The sequence below is a fragment of the Bos grunniens genome, chromosome 10, assembly GCF_055505025.1.
Source record: "Bos grunniens cultivar Pamir isolate PY7600 chromosome 10, Bosgru_T2T1.0, whole genome shotgun sequence".
In the NCBI taxonomy this organism is placed as follows: Eukaryota; Metazoa; Chordata; class Mammalia; order Artiodactyla; family Bovidae; genus Bos; species Bos grunniens.
The window spans coordinates 49,215,965-49,234,645 of NC_141174.1; the positions used below are offsets into that span (position 1 = coordinate 49,215,965).

The 18,681-nt window shown below is 40.0% G+C and overlaps 1 protein-coding gene across 6 annotated transcripts in view; it reads left to right on the forward strand.

Moving 5' to 3' along the window:
- The window catches only part of TEX9 (testis expressed 9), a 231,209-nt gene that overhangs the window by 37,893 nt on the left and 174,635 nt on the right, over positions 1-18,681 (forward strand). The window lies entirely within an intron of this gene.

The following is an 18,681-nucleotide window of genomic DNA, read 5'->3' on the forward strand; positions in this document are numbered from 1 at the left end:
CAGGAATTAAATAATATTTGGATAGAGCCATTAGTGCTTTAGAATAACAGGTAAAGACAAAGAATCAGATCAGATCAGATCAGTCGCTCAGTCGTGTCTGACTCTGCAACCCCATGAATCGCAGCACGCCAGGCCTCCCTGTCCATCACCAACTCCCGGAGTTCACTCAGACTCACGTCCATTGAGTCAGTGATGCCATCCAGCCATCTCATCCTCTGTCGTCCCTTTCTTCTCTCGCCCCTAATCCCTCCCAGCATCAGAGTCTTTTCCAATGAGTCAACTCTTCGCGTGAGGTGGCCAAAGTACTGGAGTTTCAGCTGTCAGCAGCGTTCCTTCCAAAGAAATCCCAGGGCTGATCTCCTTCAGAATGGACTGGTTGGATCTCCTTGCAGTCCAAGGGACTCTCAAGAGTCTTCTCCAACACCACAGTTCAAAAGCATCAATTCTTCGGTGCTCAGCCTTCTTCACAGTCCAACTCTCACATCCATATATGACCACAGGAAAAACCATAGCCACGACTAGACAAACCTTTGTTGGCAAAGTAACGTCTCTGCTTTTGAATATGCCTATCTAGGTCATATCAGTAAACAAAGGATGTTGAGCTACCAAGCCATCAGCACCTGTAGCCACCCCGAACCCCCACCCAGTGGTGCACCCTGAGGGGATTCAGGATTGAGAAAAACGGGATACTGGCTCGAGTAGTTAAGGTGCATGCTGTTGTTCAGTCGCTAAGTTGTGTCCGATCCTTTGTGACCCCATGGATTGCCACACACCAGGCTTCCCTGTCCTTCACTATCTCCTGGAGTTTGCTTAAACTCATGTCCATTGAGTCGGTGATTCCATCCAACCATCTCATTCTCTGTCACCCCCTTCTCTTCCTGCTCTCAATCTTTCCCAGTATCAGGGTGTTTTCCAATGAGTTGGCTCTTCCCATCAACAGGTGGCCAAAGTATTAGAGCTTCAGTTTTAGTTTCATTTCCTTTAGGATTGATTGGTTGGATCTCCTTGCAGTCCAAGGGACTCTTAAGAGTCTTCTCCAGCACCACAGTTCAAAAGCATCAATTTTTCAATGCTCAGACTTCTTTATGGTCCAATTCTGGAGGCAGAGGAAGGGCAGTGGTGGGGAGCCTACACACGTCACCTGGTTAGGGTGCATATCTGAAGAATAATTTCAGTAAATCCAGAATCTTGCATGTCCCCATACATAGAAAAGTAATAAACGCATTAACTTGAGATGTCTAGTTTTTCTTCAATTAGCAGCAATCTTTTGATGTTAGACAACCTGGGTTTTTTGTTTTGTTTTTGGCCAGAATTCCTATATATCCTGGCTCCTCCCTTACTGGTTGCGAACAGTCCCTCAAAGCTGTTGAGAGGCTATATCCTTGGCTTAAGTTCTTAGTAAGTCTGCTGAATAAAACATATTTCTTAACTTTCAGGTTGTGGTTTTTTTTTTTTCCCAGTCAACATAGTAAAAATGTATGTACCTATCCTTTTGTTTTATTTACAAATATAAAAATATTTTTCTTAATGTAAATATATTGTTATTCAGTCACCCAATCATGTCTGACTTTTTGTGACCCCCATGGTCTGCAGCATACTGGCCTTCCTGTCCCTCACCATCTGGAGTTTGCCCAAATTCATGTCCATTGCGTTAGTGATGCCATCCAGCCATCTCAAGCTCTAATGCCCTCTTCTTCTGCCCTCAATCTTTCCCAGCATCAGGGACTTTTCCAGTGAGTCAGCTGTTCACATCAGATACATCAGATGACCAAAATACTGAATCTTCAGCTTTTTGGAATGCTGAAGGAATATTCATTCCTTCCAGTGAATATTCAGGGTTGATTTTGATTGACTGATTGGATCTCTTTGCTGTCCAAGGGACTCTCAGGAGTCTTCTCCAGCACTATAGTTCGAAGGCATCAATTCTTTGGCACTCAGCCTTCTTTACAGTCCAGCTCTCCCAACCGTATGTGACCACTGGGAAGACCATAGCCTTGACTACATGGACCTTTGTTGACAGAGTGGTGTCTCTGCTTTTCAACACAGTCTAGGTTTGTCATAGCTTTCCTGCCAAAAAGCAATCATCTTCTGATTTCATGGCTGCAGTCATCATCCTCTGATCTTAGAGCCCAAGAAGAGGTAATCTGTCACTGTTTCCAACCTTTTTCCCTCCTATTTGCCATGAAGTAATGGGGCTGGATGCCATGATCTTAGTATTTTTAATGTTTAATTTTAAGCCTGCTTTTTCACTCTCCTCCTTCACCCTCATCAAGAGGCTCTTTAGTTCCTCTTTGCTTTCTGCCATTAGAGTGGTATCATCTGCCTATCTGATGTTGATGTTTCGCCTGCTTGTCTTGATTCCAGCTTGTAACTCATCCAGCCCAGCATTTTACATGATGTGCTCAGAGTATACCTGGCTGGCCTAGTGGTTTTCCCTGCTTTCCTTAGTTTGAGCCTGAATTTGCTATGAGAAGCTGATGATCTGAGCCACAGTCAGCTCCAAGTCTTGTTTTGGCTGACTGTATACAGCTTCTCCATCTTCAGCTACAAAGAATGCAATCAATGTGTAAAATGGTCTCTCATGTTGTTGAAAAAGGGTGTTTGCTCTGACCTGTGCATTCTCTTGGCAGAACTCAGTTAGCCTTTGCCCTGCTTCATTTTGTATTCCAAGGCCAAACTTGCCTGTTATTCCAGGTATCTTTTGCTTTTATTTTCCAATCTGCAATGATGAATAGAAGATCTTTTTCTGGTGTTAGTTCTAGGATGTCTTGCAGGTCTTTATAGAACTGATCAGCTTATTTGGCATCAACGATAGGGGCATAGACTTGAATTACTATGAATGGCTTGCCTTGAAAAGGAACTGAGATCATTCTGTCATTTTTGAGGTTGCACCCAAGTGTTGCATTTCAAACTCTTTTGAGTTTGAAACTTTATTGATTATGAGGGCTACTCCATTTTCTGTATGGGATTCTTGCCCACAGTAGTAGATAGATATAATGGTCATCTGAATTAAATTTGCCCATTCCCAGCCATTTTAGCTCACTGATTCCTAAGTTGTCAATGTTTATTCCTGCTTGAACATGTCCAATTTATCTTGATTCATGGACCTAACATTGCAGGTTCCTTTGCAATACTGTTCTTTGTAGCATCAGATTTTACTTTCATCAGCAGACACATCCACAATTGTGTGTTGATTCCACTTTGGTCCAACCACTTTATTCTTTCTGGGGCTATTAGTAGTCGTTCTCCGCTTTTCCCCAGTAGCAAATCGGACACCTTTCAACCTGAGGGGACTTATCTTTCAGTGTTGTATCTTTTTGTCTTTGTATATACAGTTCATGAGGTTCTTACGGTGGTTTGCCATTACCTCCTCCAGTGGATCATGTTTTATCAGCATTCTCTACTATGACCTGTCTGTCTTGGGTGGCCCTACACAGCATGGCTCATAACTTTATTGAGCTACACAAGCCCCTCCACCACAATGAGGCAGTGATCTGTGAAGGGGATAACTCTATTAACATGTAGCAAACTTCTCAGGAATGTTAAACGTGTGTACGGAAAAGCAGAAAATGTGCTATAAGAATTGAGAGATAATTTAGAGGCATTTCTCTTCTATGATCTTTACTAATAACTTTAGCTGGCCTTGCAGGAAGTACCTGTGGCATTAGGGAAATGACGTTTGTTATTTATTGTTAAACCCTCACATTGTGTAACTCTTGAAAAATACACATATTCTTATGCAGGAATAATCTTAACAGAAGGGGTAACCCCCTTTTATCTTCTGAATATTCTGCTGCTGCTAAGTCACTTCAGTCGTGTCCAACTCTGTGCGACCCCATAGACGGCCTCCCACCAGGCTCCCCCGTCCCTGGGATTCTCCAGGCAAGAACACTGGAGTGGGTTGCCATTGCCTTCTCCAATCATGAAAGTGAAAAGTGAAAGTGAAGTCGCTCAGTCTTGTCTGACCCTCAGCGACCCCATGGACTGCAGCCTTCCAGGCTCCTCCGTCCATGGGATCTTTCAGGCAAGAGTACTGGAGTGGGGTGCCATTGTACCCAAAGGCAAAGATGGGGTTGTGATTATGATAGATGTAATTTCTGTGCATAAGGGATAAATTATGTGAGCCAAGTTAAATAATGTATAATTTCGCTGCTATAAATAAAAGTAACATTATGCCTACTTTGACCATTTTCAAGTAGACTTACAAGAAAAGGAAACATTGTCCACAAGAAGGATACAAAAGAAGTAACTCCCTCAGGATATTTTTAATTTTAGAGAACCAATGTCCTGAAGAAAGTTATATGAAGAGAGATGTAACAGAATCATTGGAGCTAGGAATGATTTCCACATTTGTCAGTCACTGGCTGAATCATTTAAATTCTCAACCCAGATTTTATGCCTAAGAGTGAACATTAATTAGAAAAACAAATGTTACTACAAAGCCACATGAATAACTAATGCCTGGCATAGATCTGATAAAGTAATTTCAGCCAAAGATTTGTGTTGGGGTATCAGTCAGTGAATTAAGCCAGAAATCAAAGCAAAGTTGTCCCTTTATAGCTTCAGAAAGACTGAATGACTTCAATTCTTTTGAGTTTAGAGGTACTCCAGGAATTCTTTTTTAAATGGTTATTAAGAAAGTTATTGTGTGTGTGATAGAAAACTTGCATTGAACAGGTTGAATGACCTCTGAGTTATTTGCATATTACCTTCAGCATTACAAAAGTGCTGGTGTTCCTGAATATTAGAGGTCCTAAAACAACAGACCTTTAAAGATATTTGTGTCACAGAATGGGAAAAAGAAAAATAGAACCCTTTTAAGGCAAATGAAAAGCAAATTCCCCAAAAGATATTAGTATATGGGTTTAAGTCCTCAGATGGGAGCTTCCCTGGTGACTTAGATGGTAAAGTGTCTGCCTACAATGCGGGAGACCTGGGTTCAATCCCTGGGTTGGGAAGATCTCCTGGAGAAGAAAATGGCAACCCACTCCAGTATACTTGCCTGGAGAATCCCATGGACGGAAGAGCCTAATAGGCTACAGTCCATGGCGTCGCAAAGAGTCGGACATGACTGAGTGACTTCCTTTTTACTTTAAGTCCTCAGATAGTCAAAATAACTAAAAAGCAGAAGAAAACTGTGATATCTTTATAATGAAGTAATTTTGTAATATTTTTGCATGTTGAAAATAAGGACGGTCTTTGACCTAGGAATTTGTGGCAATTGGTATGGCTGACTGCATATAGGCAGTCTTCATGCCTATTATATTTTATACTTCTGCTCCTCCTTCTAAGAACTACAGGTTGGGAAATTTGATCTATCCACAGATGATGAGATGATATGGATTCATGCTAATAAGATTCACAGGGTACTTTCTTATCAATTAGATTATCAGTTGCTTTTCATTTATAATATAAGGCATTTCTGACCTAAGTTGAGAGACTAGCTACTCCATTAAATGCTGATGTTCTCTCATTCTAAGCTACTTCTCTCAACTCATAAAAAAAATATTATTAACCTTTCTCATTAGTATAAGTGCAAAAAATGCTAAACAAAATGTGAGAAAGAGAAAGCAACAATGTGTGTTTTTAATCTTCCAGACCAAAAAGATTGTATTCCAGGAAAGAAATCAAGATTCAACATTCGGAAGCTTTTCCTGTGATACATTATATAAATAAGTCATATAAAAATCACAATCATCTCAACAGATGCCAAAAGGGCATTTAATAAAACTCAAACCATTCATATTCTCTAAAATAATAAAAGAAGCAGAAGATATTAAGAAGAGGTGGCAAGAATACACAGAAGAACTGTACAAAAAAGATCTTCACGACCCAGATAATCACAATGGTGTGATCACTCACACTCACCGGGAGCCAGACATCCTGGAATCTGAAGTCAAGTGGGCCTTAGAAAGCATCACTACAAACAAAGCTAGTGGAGGTGATAGAATTCCAGTTGAGCTATTTCAAATCCTGAAAGATGATGCTGTGAAAGTGCTGTACTCAATTAGCCAGCAAATTTGGAAAACTCAGCAGTGGCCACAAAACTGGAAAAGGTCAGCTTTCATTCCAGTCCCAAAGAAAGGAAATGCCAAAGGGTGCTCAAACTACCACACAATTGCACTCATCTCACACGCTAGTAAAGTAATGCTCAAAATTCTCCAAGCCAGGCTTCAGCAATACATGAACTGTGAACTTCCAGATGTTCAAGCTGGTTTTAGAAAAGGCAGAGGAACCAGAGATCAAATTGCCAATATCTGCTGGATCATCGAAAAAGCAAGAGAGTTCCAGAAAAACATCTATTTCTGCTTTATTGACTATGCCAAAGCCTTTGACTGTGTGGACCACAATAAACTGTGGAAAATTCTGAAAGAGATGGGAATACCAGACCACCTGACCTGCCTCTTGAGAAATCTGTGTGCAGGTCAGGAAGCAACAGTTAGAACTGGACATGGAACAACAGACTGGTTTCAAATAGGAAAAGGAGTACGTCAAGGCTGTATATTGTCACCCTGCTTATTTAACTTCTATGCAGAGTACATCATGAGAAACTCTTGCCTGGAGGAAGCACAAGCTGGAATCAAGATTGTTGGGAGAAGTATCAATATTCTCAGATATGCAGATGACACCACCCTTATGGCCGAAAGTGAAGAGGAACTAAAGAGCCTCTTAATGAAAGTGAAAGAGGAGAGTGAAAAAGTTGGCTTAAAGCTCAACATTCAGAAAGCGAAGATCATGGCATCCGGTCCCATCACTTCATGGCAAATAGAGAAACAGTGGAAACGGTGTCAAACTTTATTTTTGGGGGGCTCCAAAATCACTGCAGATGGTGACTGCAGCCATGAAATTAAAAGATGCTTACTCCATTGAAGAAAAGTTATGACCAACCTAGATAGCATATTCAAAAGCAGAGACATTACTTTATCAACAAAAGGTCCGTCTAGTCAAGGCTATGGTTTTTCCAGTGGTCATGTATGGATGTGAGAGTTGGAATGTGAGGAAAGCTGAGCGCAAAAGAATTGATGCTTTTGAACTGTGGTGTTGGAGAAGACTCTTGAGAGTGAGTCCCTTGGACTGCAAGTAGATCCAACCAGTCCATCCTAAAGGAGATCAGTCCTGGGTGTACATTGGAAGGACTGATGTTGAAGGTGAAACTCCAATAATTTGGCAATACCTGATGCGAAGAGCTGACTCATTTGAAAAGACCCTGATGCTGGAAAAATTGAGGGCAGGAGGAGAAGGGGATGACAGAGGATGAGATGGTTGGATGGCATCACCGACTCAATGGACATGGGTTTGGGTCAACTCCCAGAGTTGGTGATGGACAGGGAGGCCTGGTGTGCTGCAGTTTATGGGGTCGCAAAGAGTCGGACACGACTGAGCAACTGAACTAAACTGAGATAGTCACTTCCTTAATAAGGTAGAGCGTGTGTATTTCAAACCACCAGTAGATATCAGATTTTAAGTGAAAACAGAAAAGGAATATTTATTAAAAGTGGGCATGATATTATGGTATTACCACTTAATATTGATTTGGAAGTTCTGGTTAGTGCTATAAAGATGAACCAGAAATAGGTAAACTGTCATTATTTGCAAATTATATTATTTTACATCAAGAAACTTCATTTGAATTTCCTAAACCATTAGTATTAATATGATTTTATTAAAGCAGTGAGTATAAGAAAAATGTGTATTGGAAAGTGGGAGAAATCACAAGCTGATACCTGAAGGGTGGTTAAGAGTTACCAAGGTGAAGTGGGACAAACAGGAACTGAATTCCTTGGTAAGACCCAGGGGCAAGAGGAGGCATCTGCTGCCTGAGGGAGTCAAGGAAGTTCACTGTTTATTTGCGTAGGAGTTGGTGCGATTCCAGACAAAACTTCAATGGAATGTTCTGGAACTTCACAAGTTGTTTTAGAGTCCTTTCTGGATAAGGAATGTGCCACTATTATGACTAGTGAAAGGAAGAAACAAGTTTGAGAACTGAATGTGTAATATGAACCAATTTGTGTAAAAATTGGTAATGGGGAGCTAGATATTATATGTGTTTTTATAAATATATACATGGACAATTTCTGGAAGAATGCACACACACAAAAAAATGTAAACAGTGACTGTCAAAGAGCAGAACTGAGAGTTTGAAAGGAACATGAAGGAAGGGAGCTGTTTTATTTGCTTTATACTCTTCAATATTATTTGCATTTTTCTATGACTGTGTTGTAAATTTTTTATAGCACTGTTTTGAAACAGAGACAATTAGCAGATAATCCCCAATGAAAATATTTCTAGAAGAAAAACAACAAAATATGTTTGAAAACCATCTGTTAAGTTTGGTCCTACTAAAATTAAAGAATATAATATAACTTGCAGTTATAAACATGCCTAAATACTGGGCCAAGAAGAAATAATCAATGGCACAAGATAGCTCAGAAATAAACTTGAATATAAAGTGAAAGCAATAAAGGACATATCATTAATCAACAGAAAAAGGAGTAATTCAGTGAATTATTTTGGAGCAATTGTTTAGCAATTTGGAAAAAAAAATCATAGATTTTTACCTCTTAAAAAAACATCAAAATAAATTCCAGATGGTTTGAGTCAAATTTATATAAGCAATTTAAAACAAGAAGAACAGAAGTGAATATTTATCAAACTTTTGGAAGGAGATAGCTGAAAAGCAATAGAAAAAATTAGGGAATTATTTAACTATGTGAACATCTAAAACAGTATGGTTCTGGCATAAAAAACTCAAAATGGTTAAAGATTTAAATGTAAGACCTGAAACCATAAAACTCCTTGAAGAAAACATAGGGGGAAATCTCCATGATACTGGTCTTGGGAATGATTTTTTTTGTTGTTGTTATGACACTGAAAGCATAGGCAACAAAATAATAAGTGAATGGAAATATATCAAACTAAAAAGCCTCAGTGTAGCAAAATAAATAATCAACAAGATGAAAAGGCAGCTCACAGAATGGTAGAAATCATTTTCAAGCCATATATTCAAGATATATAAGGAACCCATATATAAATAGCAAAAAGTCAAATAATCTGATTTTTAAATGGCAAAGGACTTCAAAAGACATAGAAACAGACAGTAGGTACACGAAAAGGTGTTTAACATCAGTAATCGTCAGGAAAATGAAAATCAGATATCACCTCACCCCTGCTAGGATGGCTTTTATCAAAAAGGCAAGAAATAATAAGTGGTGGCAAGGATGTGGAGAAAAGGGAACTCTTGTGCACTGTTGGTAAAAATGTAAATTGGTACAGCCATTATGAAAAACAGTGTGGCGACTCATAAAAAGTTAAAGCTAGCACTACTATATGTTTTAGAAATCTGACTTCTAGATGTACATCCAAAAGAAATGAAATCACTGTCTCAGAGATATCTTCACTCCCATGTTCACTTATTTACAATACCCAAGATATGGAAACAACCTAAGTATCCATTGATGGTTGAATGGAGAAACGAAATGTGGCATATATGTATTATTTGGCAGTAAGAAAGTAGGAAATAGTTCCATTTTCAACAACAAGAATGAAACTTTAAGGTATTATGCTAAGTGAAATGTCAGAAAGACAAATACAGTATGATCTCATTTACACATGCAGCTAAACTCATAGAAACGGAGAGTAGATTGTTAGCTAAACCAGGGATTGAGGGATGGGGGAAATGGGGAGATGTTAGTCAAAGGGTACAAACATTTAGTTATAAGATGAATGTGTCCTGGATTTACAGTATACAGTGTGGTGACTATAGTTCAAAATATTGCATTGTATTCTTCAAAGTTGTTAAGAGGGTTGTTGTTTAGTTGCTAAGTCCTGTCTGACTCTTTTGCAACCCCATGGACTGTAGCCCGCCAGGCTCCTTCTGTCCATGGCATTTCCCAGGCAAGACTACTAGAGTGGGTAGCCATTTCCTTCTCCAGGGGACCTTCTTGACCCAAGGATCGGACCTGCGTCTCCTGCATTGGCAGGCAGATTCTTTACCATGTGCTGCTGCTGCTGTTGCTAAGTCGCTTCAGTCATGTCTGACTCTGTGCGACCCCATAGACGGCAGCCCACCAGGCTCCTCTGTCCCTGGGATTCTCCAGGCAAGAACACTGGAGTGGGTTGCCATTTCCTCCTCCAATGCATGAAAGTGAAAATTGAAAGTGAAGTCGCTCAGTCGTGTCCGACTCTTAGCGACCCCATGGACTGCAGCCTACCAGGCTCCTCCATCCATGGGATTTTCCAGGCAAGAGTACTGGAGTGGAGTGCCATTTACCATGTGACGAGGGTACAAACACACAAAAAATGGCAACTGTGAGGTGATGGATGTGTTCATTTTTTTTTTTTAAGTTAATAATAGTAGAAACTGAGTGATGAGAGAGGAGGTTGAAGAGATTTATGGGAAATCTCTGCTTTCCACTCAATTTTCCTATAAACTTAAAATGACTTTAAAAATATAAGATTTATTAATTAAAATAATTGTCTATATAATTTTAACCATGTTGGGTTTGTTGAGACTTGCTTTATAGTTATGTGTTAGTTGCTCAGTCTTTCTGAGTTGTCTGACTCATTTCGACTCCATAGTCTGTCCATGGAATTCCCTAAGCTAGAATACTGGAATGGGTTGCCATTCCCTTCTCCAGAGGATCTTCCTGACCCAGGGATCAAACCCGGGTCTCCTGCATTGCAGGCAGATTCTTTGCTGTCTGAGCTACAGTATAGCCTAATTTTAAAGTAATATTTTGTGTGTGTTTGGAAAAAATGTGTATGTTTTACATTAATCCTTTATTTAGGTCAGTTTTCTTAATTTGGGGGCTTCCCTGGTGGCTCAGATGGTAAAGAATCTGTCTGCAATGCAGGGGACCTGGGTTTAGTCCCTGGGTTGGGAAGATCCCCTGGAGAAGGGAATGGCTACCCACTCCAATATTCTTGCCTGGGAAACCCCGTGGACAAACAAGCCTGGCAGGCTACAGTCCATGGGGTTGCGAAGAGTTGAATACCTTCACTTTCCTTAATTTTATTCATGTCTTCTATATATCAATACTTATTTTGTGTGTGCCTATTTGGCAAATATTTGTTTAAAAATTTTGAGACTATACTATTTAGGATTATACAAATTTAAAACATTTATATTGTCCTGGCCAGTTGCACCTTTTTCATTCTGAAATGATCTTTTTGTCTCTTGTAATGTTTTTTGTATTGGCATTTTATTTGTTTGATATTAACATAGCAAAAAGCTAAACAGTTTTTTAAAAAACTATAGTTGATTTAGAATGCTATACTAATTTCTGATGTACAGCAAAGTGACTCAGTTATATACGTATATACATTCTTTTTCAATATTCTTTTCCATTGTAGTTTATCCCAGATATATTTTCCTGTGTTATACAATAGGACCCTGTTGTTTATCCATCCTAATGTAATAGTGTGCATCTACTAACCAAACTCCCAGTCCATCCCTCTCTCTCCTCCTACACTAGCTTTTTAAGAAGGAGTTTAGTATTTGCATGGCATACCTTTTTCTGTGCTTTTCTTTGAATTTTATTGTTTTAGACCTGTTTCTTGTAAATATCATATATTTATATCATGTTATTTTACCTAGCCTGAATCTCTTTTCTAGAGCATTAAGTCTGTGTCACACAATTCCTGACATACTTGGGTTTAAAATCTGTCATTTTACCTGTGATTTCTACTTGTCTCACTCTTTCTGTTTCTTTTTCTCTTCTTTCTTGCCTTCTTTTTGACTTCTTAAGTATTTGAAATGTATACATTAGGCTTCTCTTCTCCTACTGGTGACTAGAAATTTGAAAATATGTGCCTAACTTATCAAAATGAACCAATTCCTTTAGTCTTTTCCAGCACACTATCTAATTTTTGAGAGCATATTAAGTTCATTTTCCATCTCCATGGAATATTGTAGAATTTTAAAATTCTGTGTTGTGATTTTTTTTTTAATTTTACAAGACTTTATTGTCTTGTAAAATGACTTTTATTAAGTCATTGTTCACATTTAGATTTACCTATTATGTCCACCTTTTTTGTTCTTTATTCCTTATTGCATGTCAGATCTTCCATTTGAGATTTTTTTCTTTTTGCCTGAAGTACATCTTTTAGAATTTGCCTTCAGAATAAAGCCGCTTCCCTGGTGGCTCAGACTGTAAAGCATCTGCCTGCAGTAGCATCTGCCTGCAGTGCAGGAAACCTGGGTTTGATCCCTGGTTTGGGAAGATACCCTGGAGAAGGCAATGGCACCCCACTCCAGTACTCTTGCCTGGAAAATTGCATGGATGGAGGAGCCCAGTAGGCTGCAGTCCATGGGGTTACTAAGAGTCGGACACGACTGAGCGACTTCACTTTCATTTTTCACTTTCATGATTGGAGAAGGAAATGGCAACCCGCTCCAGTATTCTTACCCGGAGAATCCCAGGGACAGAGGAGCCTGTGGGCTGCCGTCTGTCAGGTCGCACAGAGTCGGACACGACTGATGCAACTTAGCAGCAGCTGCAGCAGGAGCCTGGTAGGCTCCAGTCTATGGGGTCACAAAGAGTTGGACACAACTGTGCGACTTCACTTTCACTTTAGAATGTACCTTTGTCTTGGTACATAGAATCCAAGGTTGGCAATTATTTCCTTTAAGAACATTTAAAGATATTCTCCTGTCTTCTGGCCTCCATTTTTCCTATTGAAAAGGAAGTCAACAGCTGACCTTTAAGGTGATCTTTTATATCTGGCTTCCTTTTTCTTTGGTGTTCTGCATTTTCACCATGATGCACCTAGATTGTGATTTCTTTTTATTTAGCTTATTCTATTTGACTCTGTGGATTGTTGTCGTTCATGAGTTCCAGAAAATTCTTAGCCATGATTATGAGTTTTACAAATATTTCCTCTGTCCACCCTCTCTTTCCTTCCTCCTAGAATTCTGACAAATGTATGTTAGACCTTGTCACTCCATCCCCATGCTTTTTAATGTTTGTTTCAAATTTTTCTATGTTTTTCTCTTATATGCTGCATTCTAGATAATTTCTTCTAACATTTTTTTATTCATTTATTCTTTCTTCAGCTGGCTAGAACCAACTGGCTGATAAGGACATCCATTACATTCTTTATTGTGATCAGTATGTATTTTTTCTTTCTAGAAATTTCTGATTGGTCATTTGAGGTCTATTTTGTCCTGCTGCTGCTGCTAAGTCGCTTCAGTCGTGTCCGACTCTGTGCGACCCCATAGATGGCAGCCCACCAGGCTCCCCCGTCTCTGGGATTCTCCAGGCAAGAACACCGGAGTGGGTTGCCATTTCCTTCTCCAATGTAGGAAAGTGAAAAGTGAAAGTGAAGTCGCTCAGTTGTGTCTGACTCTTCACGACCCCATGGACTGCAGCCCACCAGGCTCCTCTGTCCATGGGATTTTCCAGGCAAGAGTACTGGAGTGGGGTGCCATTATAGATAAAATTTCAAACATATTTTTCTTTCTTTAAACACAGTAGGAATAGAGGGGTTTCAAGTTTATATCTGAATACTTTGTATTCTATTTATTATGTATTTCTACATCTATTTATTATGTATTTTCTGCTGGTTTTCATTAATTTTTTTCTCCTTGGCCACATCACATAAATATCCTGAGGTTTTGCCCATAATTTTTTTAAATTGCAAAACTAATATATGTTCATTGTAAAGAATTTATTTGGATATCTAATTTTGTGTGATGGCAGATCGTAGCTTGTGGGAACTTAGTTCTCTGACCATGGATCAAACCAGGGCCCTTGGCAGTGAAAATGCAGAGTCTAAACCACTGGACCACCAGGGAAGTCCCTTGTTTTCATTAATTGTTTCTTTGCCTTTTTCTATGCTCTTTTTTTTTTCTAAAATTGTGTATGACCCTTTTTGCAAATTACTGATGGGGTTTCTTTGGGACCTATAATTAAGGTGGGTTTCCCTGGTGGCTCAGTGGTAAAAAATGGGCCTGCCAACGCCTGTCAATGCAGGAGATGCGGGTTGGATCCCTGGGTCAGGAAGATCCACTGGGGAAGAAAATGGCACTCATTCCAGGACTCTTGCCTGGAGAATCCCATGGACAGAGGACCCTGGTGGGCTACAGTCCATGAGGTCACAAAATAGTTGGATATGACACTGACTAAACAACAATAGTTAAGGTACTTGTAAAATTTTCCTATTGCTGCTATAACAAATAACCACAAATTTAATCACTTAAAATCACACATTTTATTCTCTAATAGCTCTGAATTTTAAAATCAGGGTGTCAGGAGGGCTGTGTTCCTGCTGAGGACTCTGGAAGAATCTGTTGCCTTGTCTCTTAGCTTCCGAGGCTGCCTGTAGTCATTGACTTCTACCTCTTTCTTTGCACAGTTCGAACTCTGCTTCCGTCACCACATCTCCTACTTCTGACTCTGATCCTCTTGCATCTTTTGTATTAGAACCCATATGATTACACTGGATCTACCTGGACAATCCAGGCTAAGCTCCTGTCTCAAGATTCTTACTTAATCACATCTGCAATGTCCCTTTTACCAAGACAAGTATTAACATATTTACTGGCACCATGGATTAGAACATGTACACCTTTTGTTCTGGGGAACAGGGAGAGGTACGATTCTACTCACCACAGTATCTTCTCCACAGAGTATTTGTGTTTGCTTCTGCCAAGGTCCTATCCAGGACCGTCTCTCAAAATAAGTTTATGACTTGAGGTTTTCTTGACCATTTTGTGATTTAAATCTAGGCTGCTCATGCATGGGAAGATACACTGCATAGTTACAAATTCTTAGGGGTTTTAATCCTTTCTTTTTTTCTGCTTCCTCCTCTCTCCATCCCCCTTTTCTTCTCCTTCTCCTCAGTTTAATTTGGGTAAGTTTTCTATTCGTCTCCCCCTCCCTTCCACTTGGGCTTCCCTGGTGGCTCAGTGGTAAAGAACCTTCCTGCCAATGCAGGAGAAGCGGGTTCAGTTCCTGGGTGGGGAGGATACTCTGGAGAAGGAAATGGCAACCCACCCCAATATTCTTGCCTGGAAAATCCCATGGACAGAGGAGGTTGGCGGGCTACAGTCCATGAGGTCTCAAAGAGTCAGACATGACTTAGTGACTAAATAACAACAACCCTCCCACTTAGGATTTGACATCTGTCCTCACCACCCTGCAAGTTTTCCAAGTCAAATCAAAATTTCCAGGAATGCCAACACCCTCAGGCCAAAAGTTGCTTTGTTCTTGTGCCTTCTCTCTCTACATTTCAGCTTTCTCTTGGATTTTGTCCCAGTGGTTCCTAATGATCTCACCAGTTTCTTAGTGCTCCTAATGAAAACATATATATTCAGCATTTGGGGGGTATTTTCAGTTAAAACATTAGTTAAAATACTTAACTGCCATTGCACAAAATTAGATCCCCAAACAAATTCTTTATAATGAACACATATTAGTTTTGCAATTTAAAAAAATTATGGGCAAAATCTCAGGATATTTAAAGAGCAAGGTAAGTCACAGTTAGCACTGATCATAACCGAAAGAATGAATATGGTGATAGTTATTTCTTTTGAGTTCAGACAAAAATGAAATCACCATAGTTTGACAAGTTTAATAGCAGAAGTGATTTAAAGTGCAAGTTAGACCAATAGATTTTGATGTAATTGGATAAAAATTATTTCATTAATCTTCATGGCTTCACCTTTCTTTAACTTATGATCAAATCTATGTGGCAGTGAGATATAAATCTATTGGGTTTTCATCTCTATATTTCCATTCTCCTTACTTCTCATTCAAGCATGTTGTTCCATGATCATTGCCTTAAAGAAGGTATGCAGCAGAAGGGAAAGCAGAAATTGACCACAAGTCTCCTTGGATTTTGCATTCCAAAAGTGTCACATGAAAGACTTAAAGGGGAAGTTAAAAGGAAGCAGGGATAAAATTCCTAGGCATAAATGGCATGTCTCAGAAGAAACATGAAAGAACAAAGATCGACCTCAGACTAAACAGATATTCTCTTGGAGAGCAGGAATAAGAAGGCGATCTGTAAAGTCCAGAGCTTAGATACTGGCATTCTACTGTCAGCTAGTACCATCAAGGAGAAAGCAGAGAAAGAGCACAGCCAGAGAGAAGTGGCTCTTGCAGCATCTAGACAGATGAAACGTAGGTAGTCTAAAAAAGATCCCCAGGCACTACACTGGCACAAAAGCAGCAGAGATCTTCTAGAATTGGAAGGTTTGTGGAAACAGGACAATGAACTTCCAGTGGTGACTGTGTAAATTCCCCTCCATGCGCTGGCACTATGTAAGACCTTGAAATTATGGTACAACCCAGGGAAAAGGGCATCCTTAAAAAAAAGCTGAGATCAGCTTTCCTATCAGCTCACGGGAATGGAGTCAGAAAGTGAATCAGGATCAGAAAGTAAAGATGTAAAAAAGAAAGTAAGTGGCATATCTTATACAAGTTTGTGACTGACATTCAAATGACCTCATCTTTATCTCTAATGCTGACATTTTCCTCAAGTTCCGTCCAAGTTCTTACTGGAAATTTCTAGTTATGTATTCCACTGTCACCTCAAATTTGGCTTACATATTACCATACCACTAATATTCCCACTGTGGCAGAGCCAGCTGGGACAATTACCTCTGTATTCTTCTTCCTGCAATCAGGGGAGAAATAGGGAAATGCAATATGGGCAGAGTGTCCCTTATCGTTATTTAATGTCAGAGTGTTTAGCCCAGGTCAAGGAGGATTTTATGTTCTTTTAAGGTAAGGCCTGCTAAGTTGCTTCAGTCGTGTCCAACTCTGTGCGACCCCATAGACGGCAGCCCACCAGGCTCCCCCGTCCCTGAGATTCTCCAGGCAAGAACTCAAAGTTATGCCAATAGGAGAAATGGAAATCTTTTGTATAGAGAGATGTGTTTAAAAAATTAAACTTTAAGATTGATGGATGTTTGATTATTACGATTACTGAGAAGAATCGAAGTCACCAGTAGAGTGGCAACTTCTTTTCCCAACTTTCCATGGGAGAAAAGTGTCAGGGACAGTGAAGTGTGATCTGAGATCAAACCTTACTTGCATGCTAAAAGTCAACCTGAAAGTTTCAGGGATGCTTCAGAGGACGCAAGACTCCTGGGTCAGAGACAAAGGACATTTTACTCATGTATGCACAGTGGACAGCATGAGCTTTCCGTTTTTGTGGTTACCATCCCCCGCGCCCACCCCGCCAAGTACCATGAAAGTGATGCAAGTAGATTTTTGTACATGCAGTAGATATGCAGTGGATCCCAAGAAAGGGTTAGGAGTTGATGAGTTCTGTGGGGACAGGTGACAGACTCCAAGGAAATGGAGAGGCAAACACTACAGAATGTGCAGAGGGAAATAGACCAGTTTAAAGATAGGGACATTTTCAAAGTGAGGGGGTTGGAGTTTCCAACTACCATTTGAAGGTCCAAACAGTGAAGCCTTACATGGAAAACAGAGCAGATTTCAAAACCCAAGAACCCAGTGCCTCATTTCTACTGCCACCAATCACTCAACCCTCATCTCAGTAAAATATCTGTATTCTTCCATTTGATTTGGAGAAGGTCAGTACTGCAGGCTGGATCCTCCAGGATATAGACGCTGAGTCAGAGTTTAGAGTGCAAGATGTTTATTACAGAATACCTTTGGGATTAATACCTGTTGTTTAGTCAATCAGTTGTGTCATTCTCTTGGCAACCCCATGGACTTTAACTCACCAGGCTTCTCTGTCCATGAAATTTCCCAGGCAATAATACTGGAGTGGGTTACCATTTCCTTCTCCAGGGGATTTTCCCAACCCATGTCTCCTGCTTGGTAGGCAGATTCTTTACTACTAAGCCACCAGGAAAGCCCTTAATACCTGAAGGGGGGTAAAAAAGCAGCAGGTAGATGCAGAGAGAAAATCCAAACAGTAATGCATTCCTGATGACACTTTTGCCAATGCCACAGAGAGCTCTGGAGCCAATTGTCTGAGTTGCCTTGTATTGGGTGGAAATGATGGGGCCTTACCCATAGTGTCAGTCAGTCATTGGATGTGTGCCATTGAGAAGGGTTGTAACCTAGGTGAGGGACTTTTCTGCAACTGAGACAGTCCTGGAAAGAGCTAAGAGCTGGGTCCAAAAAACCCAGTGACTGGACAGCAAAGTCCTTCTCTAAAAAAGGGTCTGGGCATCACAGTGTCCATCACTGTATACCTTCTGAATGGCTCAAATCTGCTTCTTAAAATAGAACCCCAATGAAGCTCCTCTAGGATCCTGATGGATCGCTCCTACTGGAGAAAACACTTTAGAAGAGGAGTGTGAGATGAACTGCAGCCCCCAAAATTACAACTTGTCTCAGTCCAGATGCTTGTCATCCTCAGCTGCCATCTCTGCTCTTTTTGGACATGACTACCAAGTGAGAAAAGGGGATTGTTCTTTAGGATGCTATATTCATCTTAAAACAATACTCAGTAGTCTCTTAAATATTGGGACAGTTCCCTTTTCCCAGTACATATATACCTGAGTAAATGACTATAGGTCCTAGTGGAAAAGATTTTTTTTTACCATGTACATCTGCCCTGCTGTTGCTGAGCTATTCCTTCTGAGGAGCTGGTATCCTCTGGGTCTAAAAAACTGGTTCAATTTTGAAAAGTGGGAAGAAAAATTATGAATTTTTATTGAGACAACTGTCCTCTGTCTCCTAAATAGTTATCTTT